The sequence below is a fragment of the Mustela putorius genome, unplaced genomic scaffold, assembly GCF_011764305.1.
Source record: "Mustela putorius furo isolate JIRA1106 unplaced genomic scaffold, ASM1176430v1.1 tig00000589_pilon_pilon_pilon, whole genome shotgun sequence".
NCBI lineage: Eukaryota > Metazoa > Chordata > Mammalia > Carnivora > Mustelidae > Mustela > Mustela putorius.
The window spans coordinates 891,716-904,732 of NW_025421425.1; positions in this window are offsets into that span (position 1 = coordinate 891,716).

Below are 13,017 nucleotides of genomic sequence, written 5' to 3' on the forward strand. Positions count from 1 at the left end.
GGGATTCAAGCCCAGAGTCCGACTCTAGATCCTGGCTTTGAGTAGCACTATTTCCGGATTAGGGATTAATTCCCCTATTAGCCCTGTTTAATGGTTAATGTTCTCTCTATATTTTAAGTACATTCAGAGTTAACACCGTAACTCCAGTCGGAAGGCTCATTCAGTGTATCCCCAGCAGAGCAGGGACAGGCACCCTTTCTAGAACTTTTGTGCTGGACTATGTCTTACCTTTCTGCTTTTGTAAGCTAAGGGACATTTTCCAGTTTAACACATGGATGCACTGTATCATCTTGGGGGGGCCAGAAGCATCTCAGAGAAAGGATCTAGTGTTTTTATTACTGAAACAATTTTTATTTGCATTTTCGTGTGGATCTTGCTGCAGTCTTAAAGATTTGATGGACTTGATGTCTTACAAGTCTGTTTTTGTGTAGTCATTTTTTCAAAAGCTTTAAAATTTTTTTCATTGCTATGTAGCTTCTAGCATGCAGTCTCCTGACATGCTATGACAATTTTTTTAAAATTTTCTTTAAGGAATGGCCCCTGGTGGCCTTCTGTTTATGTATTTTTGTTTCTCCAGTCTTTGGAACACCTCACCTAGCTCACGGTAAAATCTGGATATGTGTGCACACAAACGCCTTCATCTGAGGACTTCTCTTAATCAGGGCAACTCACCAAAATCTTCATGGGACCCTTTTAGGTTATACATGTCTAAACCTTACCTTCCTAGAGAGTCTGACTCAATAAGTACCTTTACTGAGGGACCCAAGCCGCTTGCATGATTTTGGTAAGGATTTGGGTTTGAGGACCAGTGGTGTAATTTGTGCAGGGAATTTGCCTCATGCTCTTTCTCTTTTTTTGTGTGTGACTTTGAATCCATGCTTAATTTTGCAAGTCATGTAAAGTAATTATTAACAAGCTATTTGGCTCAGGAGAGATCACTGGAGTGGGACCAAAGATTGCTTATGAATGGATAAGTTTATTACCAAAGGAGCTAGCGGGAAAATACCCCGAAGGGCAGAGAGGGCAGTAGTAAACCTGTACATGGGCTAAGTGGGGGACAGTGGCCAGCTGGGTTGGATGCAGCCAAGATTTTAGATTTGGCAACTTGAAGACACTGGTGACCTTGGGAAAGCCAGTTTTAGTGGAGGAGGCATAAATGTGAGGGGCCTGGGGAGAAGGTGAATCATACAAAAAACTTTTCAGAGCACTTTGCTAAGAGGTGCCAGGTTAAAATCAAATCAGTTTCTTCATTGCATATAAAATGCCCAACACTGTTAGGATGTTGTGGGATACAAGGATACACATGATATGTGTCCTATTCCCGGGGAAGAAGGTCACAAAAACGCAACAGGGTTTTTAAGGGGCTTCTGGAGCACATAGTAGGGGCCCTGTCACCCTGTCTTGTCAGTTAAATAGGGTGAAGACATGTAAAACCACTAAGAAAACAGCCACACATTGGGGCACGTGGTTGGCTCAATGAAGCATCTGACTCTTGATTTCCACTCAGGTTACGATCTCAGGGTCATGGGATCAAGCCCCATGTTGGGTTCCACGCTCAGCACGGAGTCTGCTTGAGATTCTCTTCCTTTCCCACTGTCTGCCTCCCAACACTCACACTCTCTCTGTCTCTTAAAAAAAAAAAAAAAAAAAAGCAAAGTGGAGGGAAGAGGCGCATAGTACGTCCCCAGTGTGTGTATTAAGAGTAATGAAATGACAGCATTTACAGAGCACATTTACTGTATTAAACATAACACAACTCATTCATTCTTAGCACTGGCCACTAGGATTACTACTCCCATTTACAGATGAAGAAACTGAGGCATAGAGACTATGGCACCCAGGGTCTCAGGGCTTTTAAGTGGCCAAGCCAGTACTGACATCTGTGCAGTCTGCTTTCGGTTTGTGCAGCAACGCTGAGCAGCACAGCCTCCCGTTCCCCTGCACCAGATCCCGTGCTGTGTGCAAATGTAATGAGGGATGGCTTTTCCATACCCCATCACAAGCAGAGAGCTAAAGCCGGGCAAGAGTGAAAAAGCATGAAAGGTGTAAAAAGGCTTGATGCCTTGAAGATGAATAAGTCCCCAGTGTGCCTTGAGGGTCGAGAGAAGGGAAGGGGAGCCAGAGAGGACCTGACAGATTAATACTACCCAGGCCTGGAGTCCTTGGGCTCCTATTACAGAAATGAGGCTTCATCCCAGGGCCAGTAAGTAAGAAGTTTGTGAAAGACTTGTTTGTGAAGTATGGGCAGGACTTGGTCAGATTGGCATTTGAGAATCTTCTCTGCAGGGCCAGGGGTATGGGGGAGGAGAAGTGGAGAGAGCAGATAGGAAATGCTGCATTTCCCAAAGAAGGTCTGGAGAGAGCTCAAGTGGTGAGCTTAGAGTCAGCCAGAGAGAGAGTCTAGTGAATTAAGGAGGATTTGGTAACAGATTTGTTGTAAAAATCCTCGCATCCCCAAATATTCCTTTCTTTTCTTCTCTAGAGATGATAAATAGCCTGGGATTTAAATGATGGGAGTCGAAGCTGGGAAGCTGGGGGCGTGGAAAATGCTGACTTCGTAAAGCAAAGGGAATCGGGCCTAATCTTCAACTAAAAATTAAAGGAAGAAAAGAGGGATTTTTGGCTCAAAACTCTGAAACCCCATTTTTCTGAATCTAAGACTTTGTCTTACATGTATTTGTCTGGAGACAGGGTTGGTCAACACTGAATGACAAAAAAGAAACCCTGATCTGACATGACGTGATCTCTGTCTGCATGTCCTTGCTTGTGCCACTGAACCAGCCCCACCCCCCCACCTTATCCCCCCCAACCCCATCCCCAACTTCCCCATTGTTTATAAGGCCCTGGAGCTAAGAGACCACTCTCAGTACTCTTAGCACCTGCCTGGGGCTGTGTGTACATCCTGGAGGACTTGACCAATTCACAGGGAATCCATACCCATATCTGGACATGTAAAGGCTTCCTGATATAACATAGTTACCAGCATTGCCTGGGTAGTGAAAGGTCCCCCAATGATAGATCCGCGATCAAAGGAGTGAGACTGATACAAAGTGAAGGTCAAGCAAAGCTTTATTTCATGCCAAGCATCAAGAATCAAACTGACAGGTTGGGGCTGTCTCTTACAAAGAGGCGACCCCTCCCTGCCTTATAGACTAACTTTTATAGAGCAAAGGCCATGTGGTTGAGCCTGTCCACACACAGGTGACCAACGAGATTGTTACACACAGAGAAAGCTGCACAGTCATGCTAGGTCACACATGGATGGCCAATTGAATTACAGTTACCCCATAGTAGCTATTAGAACTAGCCTATCACCTTGGTCAGAATTGGCACCCAAAAGGTGCCCAAAAGGCAGGGCCCACACTCCTTGGTAGCTAGGGAATAGTAGGCACGCCCCACTGATTGGATGTCTCCACCTGGCCCCACTCATCCCTGCATTCGGGCTTTGTTATCTCCACCTGACCTTACCCTGTATCTGGGCTCTGTTATCAGGAACTGGTCAACCATATTTCACTGGTTTCCCAGACTTGCTTTTAAGTAAGCTCCCCTGGTGGGGGGGAGGAGGGTCAGTTTCAGTTTTACTGCATAAACAACAAAATCACTGTTTAACCAGATGGAATTGCTCTGGCTAAATAAGTCCTTACAGGTAGTACTGAACTCTTGTGAACTTACGCTACCAAAATTATTTTAGTAATTTAAAAATAATTTAGAATTTTTAGGAGGAGTCTCCTTCATAATGTTGGGGCTGATTTCACGTTAAAAGCTGTTTAAACTCCTAGGCCCTGCCTGGGCCTGCTTAGCTAGAATGACTCCATGTTGCCTAGATAGCCATTTTGTTGTTTAATAATTGCCTCAGCAGTTACTAGTATTGGTTCCAGGTAACCGTTACTAAAACACACAGGTATAAGACATCCAATCAGCCAAAGCCACATATGTAGATGTCTGTGATTGTGCCCTATAAAAACTAGCCTGTAAGACCAGCGGGCATTGCTCTCTTCAGAGGCGGCCCTGGCCGGTCAGTCTGACTTCTAATGCTTGGCATAGAATAAAGCTTTACATAACTTTCACTTTGTCTCAGCCTCATTCCCCTGGCCAACCAGTCTAACGTCTAATGCTTGACATAGAATAAGGCTTTGCCTAACTTTGTCTCAGTCTTGTTCCTCTGATAACAGACCCAACATATGGGGGCTTGTCCGGGATCAAACGACAAGAACTGAGCCAGCATCAGAATTTCTGGGAAAAGCCTCCGGAGGTAAGATCTCCATAGTCTGTAAGTTCCAGTCTGTCTGGTTGTGGAGCTCCAGGGCATGGCCCACTGGGGAGAAGCTGGATGCAGCCGTGCTCCCCAGGGCTGGAGAGGATGCAGGGATGCCCCATCCCTCTTCTGGTAGATCATTTGAGGGTCCAAGGCCCCCCCAGGCAGTTATCTGGGTCTGTAGAGGGCCGGGAAAACCCCCACCAGTGGGTAAGGGCCGCTGGGTCTATGTGTCTTTGTCTTGTCTTTTTGTTGTCTGTTGTGTTACTCTTTTCTAGGGGACTAAGAAAATCCCCACTGGCAAATGTTTGTAAGGGACCAAGAAAATCCCCACCAGCGGCAGGTTCTGGATAAGGGCCACTAGATCTGTGGTTGTCTGTGTCTTGTCTTTTTGTTGTCTGTTGTGTTGTTTGTTGTGTTTGAAAAAATGGGGCAGACAGAGAGTAAGGGGACTCTGACTTTTATCTCTCTGTTCCTCCTAATAGACGTGGGACTTCTCCCTTGCCCATTTCTTATATTAAAGTCTATAACTGGAGCCAACAGTGGTTAGTCTAACTTGACACAGAGACTTAAAGGAATATTCCCAGGCAGCTGCCAAAACTCCCTTTGTTTGGGGGAAGTTCCTTGCCTTCTCTGGCCCGACCTGGACTGCCTAGCCCTTCCCCGTTGCTGGCGGGGCCTTCTAGCAGCACTTTGTTCTTCTGTCTCTCCCTTCTGTTTCTGCACCAGGTAGGGTGCAGCCTGCATAACTGGCCTTTAGACCATCCTCGGTGCTCCCTGCACCATGGCTCCTTCTCTCTTCACTGTCAAGGAACAAAAAGAGCAGCCCCTGGATCTAACACCCCCCACTCCAGATCTTCCCACCCGTGTCTCAGGTAAACATTAAAAGTGGAGTGGGTCCAGGTGAAACGTAAATCAGAATTTAAACTAAGTTAAATTTGTTGGTTTAATTAAGATAGACATATCTTTAAAGTTACAGCAGTAAATGTGAAACTTCAATCAAAGTTTACTGAAGGTCAAATAAGCTCATGTTATTTGTTAAGATCTGTTAGCAAAGAAATGACTGAACTGATGATTAATTGTCTGCCTCAGAGTTTTAATAGGTAATTGTTAAAATAGCTTTCAAAGTCTTTAGTAACCTGAAACTTTAAAGTTTTACTTGGATGACAAATGGAATTAAATTTGTTGGACATCTAGGTCTTAACCAAATGGGATAAAATGCTAACGCATTAATTACTGAAACCAGGTTTGTGCTTTTGACTTCTTACTGCAAAGAAACTAAAAATATTTAAATCTGTTGGTAAACATGTTTTGTGCTTAATTGATTCATAAATTTGTCATCTACAGGATTCTGTTGTAACTGTTCACAATTGGTTAATACTTAGCCATCACTAGAGACTAAAGTGCTTCTAAGAATAAAAAATTCTACTAACTGTAACTATGACTGATGAAAGTAAGAAAAATACTCTATATGTAAAAAGTAGGAGATACATTAAAAAATAAAAGGGAATAAAAAAACATTTCATTAAAGATAAGAGGTAATTTTGTCCTAAATGAGATAATTATTTGGAAAAAAAAAAATGGCTTGGGACAAAACCTTAATGCAAAAAAAGTTGTAAAAGGTTTGTGAAGAAAAATCTTCAAAAAAGAAATTTTAGGTATGGTCAGGACAGACTAAAATTAAAATGAATTTTAAAATGTAGCACATCAAAATAATAAAGTGCACAAAATGACTCCATGTATTCTAGACTACCAAAACAAAACAAAACACCGTTAAGGTTTTTATTAAAAGTTTTAATGTTGTCTAAAAACAGAGGAAGGGCAGTTGACTGATGACTGATAGTAAGTTTAGAAAAACTACACACACAAAAAAGAAGGCCTAAGAAGTAAGTAGTTTTGTGTTAAAATAAAAATATCTGGTTGCATCAGAACATGAAAAGAAATAAAAACTAAACTTGAGGATATTTAGTAAATCATAGAAGGCTTGAGGAAAGTGACCTTTATTTGCCTTGGTTTATAGGCTTGAAAGAGAACAATAAAATATGTTGGAAATTTAATCATATTAGATCAGTTTTGATGGATGTATTCACGAGAAGGGAAAAAAAACTAATAAATATTTTCCTGTAAAATGTTTCTTTTCAAATGAGGCATAGTATTAAAAAAAAAAAAAAAAAAACTAAAGCCCTGTGTCATGGCAAATCTATATTGGTGATCCACTCACGTAAATGTTAACCATTATGTAAACTAAAAAACACTGGTATTTAAAAAAAAAAATCTGCTTTCTCTCTGTTCAAAAAAACAAAGTTTTCTTAGATTAATTGATCTGCTGTTAAGAAGAATATATAAATGGTTTTCTCTTTGCCTGCCCAGAGAAACCAGTTTTTATGTTTTGTTTCATCTGTAATCCTATTTAGTTATGTGCTTTAGAACTTAGGTTTTAACAATTGTCAACAAGATTTAAATTGTAAATGAGATCTCTTTGACTCATAAGACTTTTCCTTGGTATACTAATTACTCAAAAAGTACTGCTAAACCAATGATAAAACTTTGGTTACATATGGGTAAATGCTATAACTATTATAGAAATTCTATGCATTTCCTAAAGTTTTAACCCTTTGATAAGGTCATCACTTGATATTGTAATTATTAAAATGTTATATGTCACAGAAGTAATCTGATTTTCTTGCCAGTTAAACTGTAAAACCGTAACTATTCTGAATTTTTGTCATTTATAACTATTTTAATTCTCTTATAAAATAAATTTTGCCTTAAAGAAAATTCATATGGGAGACTTCCAGGACAAATACAGGTCTTTGATATGTTGAAATCCTGAAACTGAAATGAATAAAAGTTTCCAGAAATAACTAAAACTACATTCAAACTAAACCAGAATTAGTAAAATGGGACCTCAATCCCTGGCGAATGAAGAACTACTGCCCAAAGGAACCCCCTGACTGGAACCCAAACCGAAAGGTATGGAGAGTCTATATTTCTACCGCCAGGCTCTGCTCGGAGGACTCCATGCGATTGCAAGGAGACCCATAAATTTATCTAAAATTAGTGCAGTGACTCAAGATAAGGATGAAAGGCTTATGGAAGCCTATCAAATGTAGAGCCCGATCAACTCTGAGGCGCCCGAAAATCAGAGGGCAATAAATCTTGCCTTTGCTAGTCAGTCAGCCCCAGATATAAGGAGAAAACTTCAGAAAATTGAGGGATTTGAAGGGAAGAATTTGACTGAGTGAGTGGGAATAGCAGAAAATGTGTTTAACAACAGAGATACACAAGAAGATGAAAAACAGACTAGTTACATGAGGTGGGGAGGAAACATAGGAAAAGAGGTTAACGGAAAGGAACAAAGCAGGTAGAAGACGGTCAATGGAAAGAAAAGCCTAAGTACAGAGAAAGCTGGTGGGAAGCCTTAGCTTCAGGTCAGTGTGCTTACTGCAAGGAAAGAGGACACTGGGCCAAGGAGTGCCCCAAAAAGAAGATGGCCATGCCGGCCACCAGAGACTGAAAGGGCATGGTTCAGAGCCCCTCCCTGAACCTCGGGTAAGAGCTGAGGTGGAGGGGAAATGAACTGACTTTTTGATGGACACGGGATCCCCATTTTCATCATTACTAGAGCCTGTGGGAAAACTCTCTGAAGAGGAGGTCTGGGTACAAGGGGCCAATGGCACAAAAAGATGTAAACAAACAACAGAAAGGACTTTAAATGTGGCCTGGGTCTGTTCGCGTCCGGCAGTGCTCCCTGCCCTGGGAAGCAAAGGAAGGGATCTCCAGAGAACACACCTTTGCTTCCCATCAAAAGGCCCAAACTGGGGTGTACCGACCCGGTCAGGACTTGTGGGAAGTTAACGAATGAGTTGAAGATGTCCACCCGATGGTGCCTGACCCCTCTACCCTACTCTCCCCCCCTGGGCCCCAAGAGAACCATGTATACTGTCTTAGACCTCAAGGATACAAGCGAGTCTCAGCCCCTCTTTGCTCTCGAGTGGTCCAACCCACAGAAAGTGTTCCAAGGTCAGCTCACCTGGACAAGAACAACGCCCGAGTGATGGGGTATCAGGCCCTCCTCCTCAACGAACTGAAAGTGACTTTCCGGTCCCCGGCGGTGCTAAATCCAGCCACGTTCCTGCCAGAGGAGCGGACTGGCCACAGCACTTGCTAATAGCCGCTGAGGACTATGAGTCATGCTTGCGGGGGACAAGCCACTTATTTAGGCTTTGATCTCCAAGAAGGAGTGCGTTCACTGTCTGAGTCCAGGAAACAGGTAACCAACCCATACCCCTGCCCCATCCACACAACTGCGGGGAGGTCCTAACCCAGGTCACAGGAATAAGGCCAGATCTCAGAGACACTTCCCTCCCGGATGTGGAGATAACTCTGTTCACAGACGGGGGTAGCTACCTGGCGAATGAAGAGATATGCAGGGGCTGCGATGGTTTCTCCCAAGCAGGAACTCTGAAAGGCGGCCCTGCCACACATCTCTAGGAACAGCAGGTATGTCTTTGCTACTCTCCATATACATGGGGCTATTTATAAAGAAAGGGGCCTATTAACAGCAGAAAAAAAAATTAAAAATAAAGAAAAAATACTGGCTCTCCTCCAGACTATGTGGGACCCAAAAGAGGTGGCAGTTATGCGTTACCCAGGCCACCAAAAGGGGACTGATCTGGTTTCAAAAGGAAACCAAGTAGCAGATCAAACAACAAAGCAAGCAGCCAGGAAAACAGCTCAAGAACTGGTTACACTCCCGGCTCCAGACCTACCCAAAAAACCCAGATTATTCAGAAAAAGATTTAAAATATTTACAAAAATGGACTAAATTAGAGTATAAAGGGGATTGGGCTAAGACCAGAATAAAAAAGTTAATTCTTCCTCAAAGACTAAAAATAATAATAATAATAATAAAAAATTAGTAAACCAAATACATCAGGGCACTCATTTAGGGACACACAAACTTAAGGAACTCATGGACAAGCAATTTCAGGTATCTAAATTAGGGCGTATGGCTCAGGATATAGTTGATAGATGTGCTCAATGTCAGGCAGCAGAAGCGGGAAAACTAGGATAGAAAAAAAAAAAGGTGAAAAACCAGGAGTTTATTGGGAAGTGGATTTTACAAAATAAAATAAAAAATGTTAGTTTTTGTAGATACTTTTAAGACTGAGTAAAAACTTTTTCTGCCAAATATAAAATGACAGGAATAGTAGCCAAAACTACTAAAAAAATAATTACTAGGTTTGGACTAATTAAAAACTACACTGTGCCTACTGGCCCCAGAGTTCCAGACAAGTAGAGGAAATGAACCGGACTCTTACAGGAACCTTGACAAAGTGAATTCTGGAGACTGGCGGTGGGTGGGTGGATCTCCTTCCCTTCGCCCTCCTTAGGGCACGATGTACACCCTACTTAAACAAGGTTACCGCATTTCAAATAATGTTCAGGAGACCCTCCTCCACTCTGCCCATGGCTACAAAAGGTTACCCTAACAAAAATGACCGATCAGTCTGTATTCCAGTCACTGCAGGTGCTACAGTCTGTCTGAAAAAGAGCCCATGCAGGGATCCAGACTGCCTACACTGAGATGGAGACGGAGGTAAAACCACAGCCTTACCAACCCAAAGACTTGGTTTGGATTCGCCGCTACTGAGTGAAAAACTTGAAGTTTTTCTAGGATAGAAAAAAAATATTTAAATATTTTAAATCTTTTTCTGAATAATCTGGGTGTTTTTGGTAGGGCTGGAGCCGGGAGTGTAACCAGTTCTTGAACCATTTTCCTGGCTGCTTGCTTTGCTGTTTGATCTGCTACTTGGTTTTCTTTTGAAACCAGATCAGTTCCCTTTTGGTGGCCCGGGCAACATGTAACGGCCACCTTTGGGAAGGACCACTTACTGTCATCCTATAGAGGACCTGAGAAATTCCAACATCTTACTGCAGCAATAAAATGACAGAGCCTGCACTTCCCATCCTAATTCCAGCACTTACTGATTCTTTAAAAAGTCAAAGAATTGACTAATCTCCAAAGAAAAGGGAAGAATGTTGGGGCTGATTCCACATTAAAACCTGTTAAACCCCTAGGGCCTGCCTGGGCCTGCTTAGCCAGAGTGACTCCATGTTGCCTAGATAGCCATTTTGTTGTTTAATAAATGCCTCAGCAGTTACTAGTATCGGTTCCAGGTAACCATTACTAAAACACACAGGTAGAAGACATCCAATCAGCCAAAGCCACATATGTACATGTCTGTGATTGTGCCCTATAAAAACTAGCCTGTAAGACCAAGGGGTGTTGCTCTCTTCGGAGGTGGCCCTGGCCGGTCAGTCTGACTTCTAAATCTTGGCATAGAATAAAGCTTTACATAAGTTTCACTTTGTCTCAGCCTCATTCCCATGACCGGTCAGTCTAATTTCTAATGCTTGGCATAGAATAAGGCTTTGAGTAACTTTGTCTCAGTCTTGTTCCTTTGATAACGGACCCAACACATAATATATTGAATTTTTGGATTACTGCATTTAAATGCACATGTGCAGCATAGCAGACTATATTTTAATACAACTTTTTCAAACAATTATTATCAAAGCTATGTTTCTGGTAATATTTTTATTGATTTATTTATAAGATTTTATGTGCTTATTTGGCACAGAGAGATGGAGCACAAGCCAGGGGAGCAGCAGGCAGAGGGAGAAGCAGGCTCTCAGCACAGCCGGGAGCTCAATGCTGGCCTCCATCCCGGGACCCTGGGATCATGACCTAAGTGGAAGTCAGATGCTTAACCGACTGAGCCACACAGCCACCCTCTGATAATATTTTAAAGGGCTAACTAAGTTCATGTTCTATGAGGCTGGACATGTAAAGTATATTTTGAAATTTCATTGTGTTTTTTTTAATAGTCACTTATAACATTGATTTTGGTTGATGAAAAGGGCATTGTCAAATTTCACTTTTCCTACTATTTTAGGGCAGGTATGAAACAATGCACATATTCTTGGTAATAAATAGATTTTCTCATATTGATTACTTAAAACACCCTTTACTGGGAAGTCTTGTGTGTGTATCCCAGCAAAGAAACAAATGCATTGAAAAATGAAGCAACTTCTCTGAGTGCTGGTTATGGAAGAAGTGGAAACACAAGTTTGGGTTTAGTCCCATTCTATTGGCCTTGCAGCCTGTGGGGCCAGGTTACTGGGAGTTCCTCCTGCTTAAGGGGTAAGGATTATGAATGGTCTCCAAGCCAACTGGTACTCAAAGTACACTCACTTCATTTCTCCTTGAAATCGAAACAATTATACATAGTATCTAATATACCAATAAGTGTAAGAAATAATAATGTTTGTAAAATGTTTATAGGCTTTATTTCAAAGAGCTCTTTTGTAAACATTAATTTTTCAAATGAACTCTTTTTCATTGTTTCACTCTACTTGTTAACTTTTTTCCCAGGAATCCCTGAAGTTGTGTTCAGAGCCCTATACATTATCTTTTGATGCTTAAATATTAAATAGGAAATAAGAGAGCGGTAGAGTCCACGTGGGGGGGGAATAAATAAAAAAGCGGTGATGAGGAGGCTGGGGATGTGGGTTAGTGTCAATCAGCAATGTGCTCTCGTCAGCCTTTTGAATTATTTTATTCTAATTCTAAGGGGTGAATACTAAATTGTCATTCTGATGCCAACATGTTACTGAAGGGTGTCAAGTAAGAATAGTGAGGTTACATGATCTGTAGGGCTGTTAACCAAGAAAAGATGTTAGTTACTCCTTGAACCAGGGGGTTGGAAGACAGTAGGAGGAAAGGACAGACTTTGGAGATAATTAGTTATTCCTATCAGACTATCTAATTAAAAATGTGGAGTTCACACACCACATGGGCATGGAGCCTACTTAACGAATAAAAAAAAAGAACCCCACATAAAACAAAACAAAAAACTCAATCTTTTGGTGGGAGGGATGGTAAATAAATTGATGTAGCTGCTTGCTAGACACAAATAGCAGGCAGGAAGATATTTTGTTAGAATCATAAATACCATCTCCAAATATCCGTATGGCTTCTTTCCTTATTAAATTTCTGTTCAATGTCACCGTGTCAGAGAAGATACCCGTGAACACCAGTGATGGAGATGTTGATGGCTCATGGAACACCCATGCCCCTCAGGTCCTCAGGCCTTTTGTGGCAGGAGGGACCTTGACACTAGCCTGGCCAGTTGGACATGAACCCTTAAGGGTCACATGTGAACCTCCACTTGGTGTCCCCCACCATAGCAGCTGTGGAGAGACCATGGAGATATCCCACCCCAGAGGGTATGGCCTCAATTATTTGTGTCCCTGGATGCCTCCATGGAGTGGAGGTCCCACTGTCCCACCACAGCTGACCTGTAGTGGACAGATAGTGTGAATAAGAAAGAAACTTCTGTCCTGCTAAGACACTGAGCTTTGGGAGTTCATTGTCCACACCACATGCCCAACCCCAGTCGGCACACAGTTGTGTGTGAGTGAGTGCCCTGCCATGCCCCATACCTGTCTGTCCCCTTCCCTGCTGCTCATTTGTGCCCATTGTGCTCATCACCACCTGACACTTGTTCCCCAGTCTTCCTGCATCACCTCCCCCACCCCCATAACCACACATGACACCTGTAGCTCAGAGCTCTTGGCTGGGCCAAAATCAGCATTGCAAGAATACAGCGACCACTCTTCTTTGCAATTTAATAGAAACAAGGAAATACTGCATCGAGTTTTATCTGTGTGTGGACAAATCTCATTTGGCGTGA